Raw genomic sequence first — 8691 nt, 5'->3', positions numbered from 1 at the left:
CAGGGCTCATTCTTGGTGGTGCTCTCTGGACTATATCTGGGGCCAGGCATCTACCCTAAGTTGGCTGTAAGCAAGGCCAAGTACCCTGTCTGCTATACTATTGCTCTGGTCTGGGACAATTTTTTAATGTAACATATTTTGATTTTATATGTAAAATGTTATATATACATTTTAAAACAAACTAGTAGCAAAGCCTTTTTATTCCATTTCTATGAAAATTTTCTAGACTATTAAGAGTTTTGCAGCTTAGGAATATTTTCTAGTTTGTAGCCTCTTATACACAATTTTAAGAATAGAAATTAGTTTCCTTAGTTTAGGAAATAAATATTTAAAACAAAGATTAGATCATTCAATTAGACTTCTTTCAGATTCACTATGGAAAGAGCTAGTAATTACTGAAAAATGAAGTCAGACTCTGAGAAAACTCTCTAACTGCATTATTTCCAACAGTCCTCTCCAATGGCAATTGTTACTAGATACAATAAGAAGTTAATGTGACTCCCTGAGGGAAACACATTTAATATGTGAACCAGCTCAGAACAAGCATATGTTTGGAATATAAATAATTCTCTTTATTCTAGGATGTAGTTTATAATCCTATAAACTCTCTCAAAGTTGTTCTTTCTCTCAAATTACATGGACCTTTAGTTTAAACATCAGCCATCTTTTGCAATAATATTCAATATGTTCCATCAAATCTCCCCAAACATAGACTCTAGTCTTCATTATTTCTAGAGTTAACTTTCTCAATCACAGATTTATTATGAGTGATGCCCTCTTAGAAACGTCTTATTGAGTTTCCTCATTGCTAACTACTCCTCAAGAAACATTATTTGAGTATATTGACCAAAGACTACTCTACCCCATGCAAATGGTGTGTGAACAGAAAGTTGAACTCCACTTGGGAAAAACAATTGCACTGAAAGGTGGGGTAAACTTTTTTAAACAGAAATACTGATGGATAAGCATAAAATGTCATATAAATCTTAATGATATGATACCTAAAAAAAGTCATGTTCTTAGAATTAATCTTTGGATTTTCAAACTCATCATAGTAAATATATAAATATCTAAATAATCAGACACATGCTAGCAGCAAATCTTGGAACTCTTCTGCGCTTACATTCTTATGAATATTTCTCTCAAGAACTATTCCTCAAACTGCTCACATTCTTCATGCATCTCTGAATTCTTTATCCTATCCTCTCTGCAACTTCTTTGAATTGTGAATTGTTACTCATCTTTAAAGTTTACAAACTCAAACCACATTAATATATGATTCCTTCCTCTGTACATAAAACATATTTCTCATAAATCTTTAGAGTATATTTTATATTGTATCATCCTTATTTATGTCTTTACTTCTTTTACTAGTAATGAAAGCCTTGAAGTAAAAGGAAATGTCTTATTCATATTTTCCAGTTATGTTTTATAATGTTGCCACAAATCAAATGCTTTGACACCCTGCCCTCCAGAGTGAGTATCGATGCCCTCTCCTTGAGTATGGGTTATACTTTATGAGTCTCTTTTCAAAAATGGAATATAGTGGCAATTACAGAATATAACTTACAAGGCCAGGTAAAAATTAATATAAATTTTACCACCTGGAAGTGATTCACTATGTTTCCATGAAAAGGATGTAAAATTTTTAGAAATAGGAAATAGAAGAAACTGTAGGCTTTTAAAAAATAGTAGAAAAGAGTTTTGAAACTTTGTGTAGAATACTGGTAACAATTTATAATGCTGTCTGTGAGGCTGCGAGTAAAATTTATTGATACCTCATTAGAACCTAGAGAAAAAGAAGTATATGAAGAGACAGGTTAAGAAAGACCAATTCTTATAAAAATCTGGGAAGTCACAAATAATAAAATGGAGCTTTGACTATGGAGCTTTTAAGATCAAGTGCTAAAGATGTCCTCTTATTTACTTGATGCTTATGGTAAAATGTGACACTTAAAATAGTAAAAATACTTTCAAACACAACTGATCAAAGATAAGATTGTTTATAAAGTATTCAATAATTCTAGATAGTGAGTTATATATAGTAATATGGCCAGGTAAAATTAAGATCTGTGCTCTGAAATATTTCTTTTTGTCTTTTCTTTTGGTTGTAGTGGTGTATATCAACCAGTGCTCAGAAGAATCAGAGCTCTCCAGTTATACTTAACAAACTAGGCCAGCACTCACTGTCTGGCCTAAGCAGTACTGTGTTCCAAGAGCCCTTGATTAGACCTATCGCATAGTTAGCTGAGAGCTCCTGGATCGGCCTTCAAGCCCCTGAATACCACGAGGGGATTGTGAAAAATAAATGGACAAGAAGTAACATGAGAGTTTGAGGCCAGGCCCCCATCTGACTTGCAACAGTGTAATTTTGATCACCGTGGACAATCAGGTACAGATGTGAACAGGAGCTCTCAGAGACAGCAAATAGAAAGGTTTAAAAATAGAAGTTATAGACATTATGATAGAAGTTTACAATTTATGACTGGGGTAAATAGGCAACATTAAAACAGGTGGTGGAACATGTGCACTGGTGAAGGGATGGGTGTTTGATCATTGTATGACTGAGACTTAAACCTGAAAGCTTTGTAACTGTTCTCCCGGTGATTCAATTAAATAAATAAATAAATAAACAAATAAATAAATAAATAAATAAATAAATAAATAAAAATAAGTCAAAATAGACATTATGATAGAAGTTTACAATTTATGGATGGGGAAAATTGGCAACATTAAAACATTTAGTCATTGTTTTTAATTATATTTAAAAATATCTTTATCTATGACATTCCTATGAACTAGTGAACATGTTCCAGATAAAAGTGAAGGTACACTCTTGAGCCACCCCCTTGCGGTCTGAACCCGCCCTACTCCTTAGTGTTCACGGCTTTTCTCCTTCAAGATACCTGAGGAAGTTCACCATGGAGAGGAGGAGGTGGAGACTTTTGCCATCCAGGCAGAAATTGCCCAATTGATGCCTCTCATCATCAATACCTTTTATTCCAACAAGGAAATATTTCTTCGGGAATTGATCAGTAATACTATTGATGCCTTGGACAAGAGTCTCTGTGAGAGCCTGAAAGACCCTTCCAAGCTGGACAGTGGTAAAGAGTTGAAAATTAACATCATCTCAAATCCCCAGGAACGCACCCCACCCTGCCTCTGGAGGACATAGGCATTGGCATGATCAAAGCTGATCTTATAGATAATTTGGGAAGCATTACCAAGTCTGACTCTAAAGCATTTATGGAAGCTCTTCAGGCTGCTGTAGACATCTCCATGACTGGGCAGTTTGGTGTTGGCTTTTATTCTGCTTACCTGGTAGGAGAGAAAGTGGTTGTGATTATAAAGCACAATGATGATGTTGCGAAGTATGCCTGGGAGTCTTCTGGTGGGGGCTTCTTCACTTCCGTGTTGATCATGGTGAATCTATTGGCTGGGGTACCAAAGTGATCCTCCATCTTAAAGAAGAATAGACAGAGTACTTAAGAAGAAAGGAAAGAGAAAGAAGTAGTAAATAAACATTCACAGTTTATTTGGTATCCTATCATATTTGGAGAAATAGAGAGAGAAAGTAATCAGTGATGATGAGGCAGAAGAGAAAAGAGGAAAAGAGAGGATAAACATGATGAGGAGAAGCCCAGGATTGAAGATGTTGGCTCAGATGAGGAGGATGATAGTGGTAAGGAAAAAGAAAACCAAGAAGATTAAGGAGAAATACATTGATCAGGATGAACTAAATAAGGCAAAGCCCATTTGGACCAGAGTTCCTGATGACATCACCCAGGAGGAATATGGTGAGTTTTATGAGTCTAACCAATGACTGGGAAGACCACTCGGTAGTCAAACACTTCTCTGTAGAAGGTCATCCCCTGCCGAGCTCCATTTGACCTCTTAGAGAACAAGAAGAGGAACATCAAACTCTATGTCCACTGTGTGTTCATCATGAATGAACTGATACCAGAATATCTGAACTTTACTCATGGTATGGTTGACTCTGAAGATTTGTCCCTGAATATTTCTTGAGAAATGCACCAGCAGAGCAAAATCTTGAAGATCATTCGCAAAAACATTGCTAAGAAGTGTCTTAAGCTCTTCTCTGAACTTCCAGAAGACAAGGAGAACTACAAGAAATTCTCTAAAAACCTAAAGCTTGGAAACCATAAGGACTCCACTAGTTGGTAATGCCTTTCAGAGTTGCTGCACTATCACAATTCTCTGTCTGGGGATGAGATGACTTCTCTCTCAGAGTATGTCTCTTGCATGAAGGAAACTCAGAAATCCATTTATCATATCACTGGTGAGAGCAAAGAACAGGTTGCTAACTCTGCTTTTGTGGAGCAAGTGCGAAAGCAGGGCTTTGAGGTAGTGTACCCGACCGAGTCCATTCTTGAATACTGCATGCAGCAACTTCAGGAGTTCAATAGGAAGACCCTGGTCTCAGTTACAAAGGAAGGCTTGGAGCTGCCTGAGGATGAAGAGGAGAAAAAGAAAATGGAGGAGAGCAAGGCCAAGTTTGAGAACTTGTGCAAACTTAGGAAGGAAATCTTGGATAAAAAGTTTGAGAAGGTCACAATACCCAATAGGCTTGTGTCTTCACCCTGCTGCATTGTGACCAGCAACTATGGCTGGACAGCCAACATAGAGCGGATCATAAAAGCCCAGGTCTTTTGGGATGCCTCTACAATGGGCTACATGATGATCAAGAAGCACCTGGAGATCAACCCTCACCACCCCATTGTGTGTTTGCACAATGCTGTGACAGAAGGCAGAGGCAGACAAAAATAACAAGGTTGTCATGGACCTCGTGGTCCTGTTGCTTGAAACTGCCCTGCTCTCCTCCAACTTCTCACTTGAGGATGCCCAGACCCACTCCAGCCATACCTACTGCATGATCAAGCTAGGTCTGGGCGTTGCTGAAGATGAAGTGACCTCTGAGGAGCTCAGTGCTGCTGTTTCTGATGAGATACCCGCTCGAGGGTGATGAGGATGCATCTTGCATGGAAGAAGTAAACTAGAAGTTTCTACCTGCAGATTTGCTCTCAGTCTAGTGTCCTGAGTGGTCTTATCTACCTGGGTCTAGTGTTCTTTTATTTTTTTCTATTCCTATGTTTTCTATCTTAAGGCAGGATAGGGGTAGGGTCTCAAGCCACCCCCTTCAAATTTGACTGGGTGTTTGGATATTGTGTATTTTGTTTGTCTATTTTGACCTGAAATTAAAGTATGCAAAATAAAGATGATGTGTTTTCTACAAACAAAAGGTGTATGAAACAAGTTGAATCACATCTTTTAATGTATATTTGCCTTTGTGTTCTTATCTTACGATGATATTTATTCACTAACATAAAGTTAAATATTTTTCAAGTTGACTGCTTATTAATTTCAGTCTCATACACTAAATTAGATGCCACAAAATTTCAAGCAACATTTTTTCCTATACTCCTATATTCTTTCAGAATGCATAAATAAAATTTGAATGCATTTTTAACATTTATAATTAACTTTATGGTTTTAATTATTGGTCAGAGAAGCACTACACACATTTGGTTATCCATACAAATGCATAAATATCTTACTTTGAAGGCTCATATTTATGGGTTTTGGTGTGTGTGTGTGTGTTTGTATACTTTACACATATTCAATAAGTATCAAGAGTTCTTGTAGGCCACCCAACTAGTTGCTGATTATGTGATTCTAATCAGTAAATTGTGAAAACATGTTGATGATATCATAACAAGAAAAAGAATCACTTCTATTCCATGAGCCATAAAATGTTACTTTGCCCTCTGACCTTTTCCATGGTTTTAATTCCATGAAAAATAAATTTCTTCTCACTGTGAGGAAGTCCTGGATTGCCTCAGTCTAATACAGTCTAATTAAGGGCTGCTAGTTCCTAAGATGCTCACCCTAAAGACAAATGTTAATGATGAGTTTAAAATGGTGTCCTATTACTGGCTTATAGAGTGTGATCTACCTTGGCACTTCATTTTAAAAATGAGCAGTAATTGGTAAGACTTTAAAATTTCTATTTAAAAGGTGAGGAAGTGGATTCAGGAAACTTTTGGGACTTTGTCAAGGTTGCCCAGACAACTATGTCTACAGTTCTTTAAATTGTCAGAAGATTAAGTGATTGAAAAATAGAACTACGATCTATTTCAGTATGGCTAACTTTTTTGAGTATTTGCATACAAACACATTTATTTGGGGTTAACATATACACACACACACATACACATGCACACACTGATCTGTTTGTGCAAACCAAAATTTAGGGAAAGAAATCTTCCAGTTACATGTTCAGATCTATCCTGATATTGATAAAAGAGTTTACTAGTAGACTGAAAAAAAATGTTTCTTTGCTCTGGGAAAATGCAGCTAAATTTAGGGTCTAGTTTTATGATTTGTAGCTAGCATCAAGAATGTTCTGCATTATTATTTTGAATTGAAATATAACTCAGGAGAAAAAATTTATTTATAAGATTGCTATCACTCAAACATTGGAAATTAAATTTGTAGCTTCTTCATTTGACACCTCAAACCCTTCTCACATACCCTGACTCTTTGGGACCTTGTTTATGAGTGCAAGAATACAAGAGTAGGACCATAATTAGAATATCTAACCTCATGAAAATGTCCCAGTTATCATATTTTTTGACACATTTGAATGTACTTGTAATAAAAGTACTATAATTATATGTGTGAAAGCATCTAAATACAACACATTCATATATTCAAAGCACCAAAAGAAAGGGTTCTAAAAATTTATCTATCAAAACTATTATATGTTTTGAGTTTTATTTTAAAATATGTAAGGTAAGCTACATTACTAACTTTGAAGAAGATAGCAACTAAATAATAAAATATATAAACAAAATATTATAAAAATAATGTAATTTTAATATAAAATGTTAGAAGAAATATATAATATTATGGCAATTTTAAGAGGTATTGTCAAAGAAACAAACTGAGATAATGCAAGATATTATTATAATGAGAAATGACATAGCACTCCAGAGAATACATGCAGTTCACATGCAGCAACAATACTTCCAAGTTGAGAGAATATGGAACAAAGCTCTCAGAAAAGAGCCACACAGAACGTTCTGGCCGTGTTTCAGGCTGTCTTCACTGGGGCAACTCGAGAGGCATGGGTTGAATTACTCTCCTCACCCTAGCAGAACTCCAACAGTCCAAAAACCTCCAGAACCCAACTCCACATCCATGCTCAAGGCCACTCTCCACAGGCTCCAGTGAACCTCACCTATGAGAGAACCTGCAGAAAAACCCAGGTATACGGGACTCATGACTGAGATCTCCAAACTCTGGGAATGGGATTGGGCTTCCTACCCTCAGCTTCCTAGTTTTCAGTTAGTTTGGCAGTCACACCCACCAACTGCTCCTAGTGTCATATAACCTCATCAACAGCAACAAAGAACGTCCTGGAGCATGCGACTCTCATGACCACTCTAGGCCACTAATGTACCGAAAGAAGCACACATTTGTTTGGGATTAACATACATGCTTATAATCTCTCATATAAGGGTTTAAATGACTCCAGGATGAAATATGATGATCTTCACACACTTTTCTCTTATGGTGGTGGAAAAGTGCAGTGGCAGGATTTTTGTTTGAATATTATCTGTAATGAACTATTGTGAACAACTTTTTAAAAATTAAAATAAAAAAATACACTTCCAAGCTAATCTATACAGTGGTAAATGTGCTGCAGTAAATAACAATTCTTGTATACAAAGTTCTGTAACTCATATCCATAGATGGATTAGCCACAACGATGGAGTAGGTCAGATAAGGATATTAACAGTGTCATAAGCTTCCAGGGATTCATGGAGATTTCTATAAATGTTCTTCCTTTGGGTTCATTGCTAAAGTTCATGCATATATGTGTCCCAATGAACATCATAATAATTTTATGGTAGGAGACACTGTTTCACAGGTTCCTCTTTGGGTACAAATAAGTTAGATTTTTTTTTCAGTCACACCTGGTGGTGCTCAGATTTACACCTAACTTTGTGCTCAGTGATCACCCTTGGCAGGGATCTGGGCACTACATGGGGTGGAGGAGATAGAATCTTTGCTGGCACATGCAAGGGAAGCACACCCCCTGCTGTACTATTGCATTGACTCCAATATTTGGATATTTAAAATATAGTTTAAAAAATTTACTTCCCTGCCATCTTCATTTATGTATGTCACCACTATCTCCTCAATTGAGGAAGGAAATGAAAGATAAAAAGGTGAAGGTCTTCTTTTTTTTCTTTGACTTAGGTATTTGTTGATTCCGTGCAATGTTTACCAAGATATTCAATGAATAGGATTTATATGTTTAAATATTTCAACTGCTATCTAACAGAAATATGAACACTTTAAAGAGATAAATTATTATGTTTTTATTTTGAACCTTTTGCACTAGCACAATAATTATGAAAAGCATGTTATTTTTTATTTTTAAGTTTTTTAAATTTTTGTTTATTGAATCACCGTAAGATACAGTTACAAAAATTTTGTGATTGAGTTTCAGTCACAGAATGATTAAACACCCATCCCTCCACCAGTGTACATTTTCCACAACCAATGACCCCAGTATCCCTCCCACAACCCACACCCTACGCCACACCCTGCCTCTATGGCAGATACTTTCCTTCTTACTCTCTCTACTTTTGGGCATTATGG

General features: G+C 36.2%; 1 pseudogene; it reads left to right on the top strand.

The window, feature by feature from the left end:
• Window positions 1–865: 865 nt before the first annotated feature.
• LOC101555321 (heat shock protein HSP 90-beta-like) lies at window positions 866–5018 on the top strand (annotated as a pseudogene).
• The last annotated feature ends 3673 nt before the right edge of the window (window positions 5019–8691 follow it).

The sequence above is a fragment of the Sorex araneus genome, chromosome 3 (assembly GCF_027595985.1).
Source record: "Sorex araneus isolate mSorAra2 chromosome 3, mSorAra2.pri, whole genome shotgun sequence".
NCBI lineage: Eukaryota > Metazoa > Chordata > Mammalia > Eulipotyphla > Soricidae > Sorex > Sorex araneus.
The sequence above is the reverse complement of the archived record's forward strand: the minus strand, read 5'-3'. Positions and strand labels throughout refer to the sequence as shown.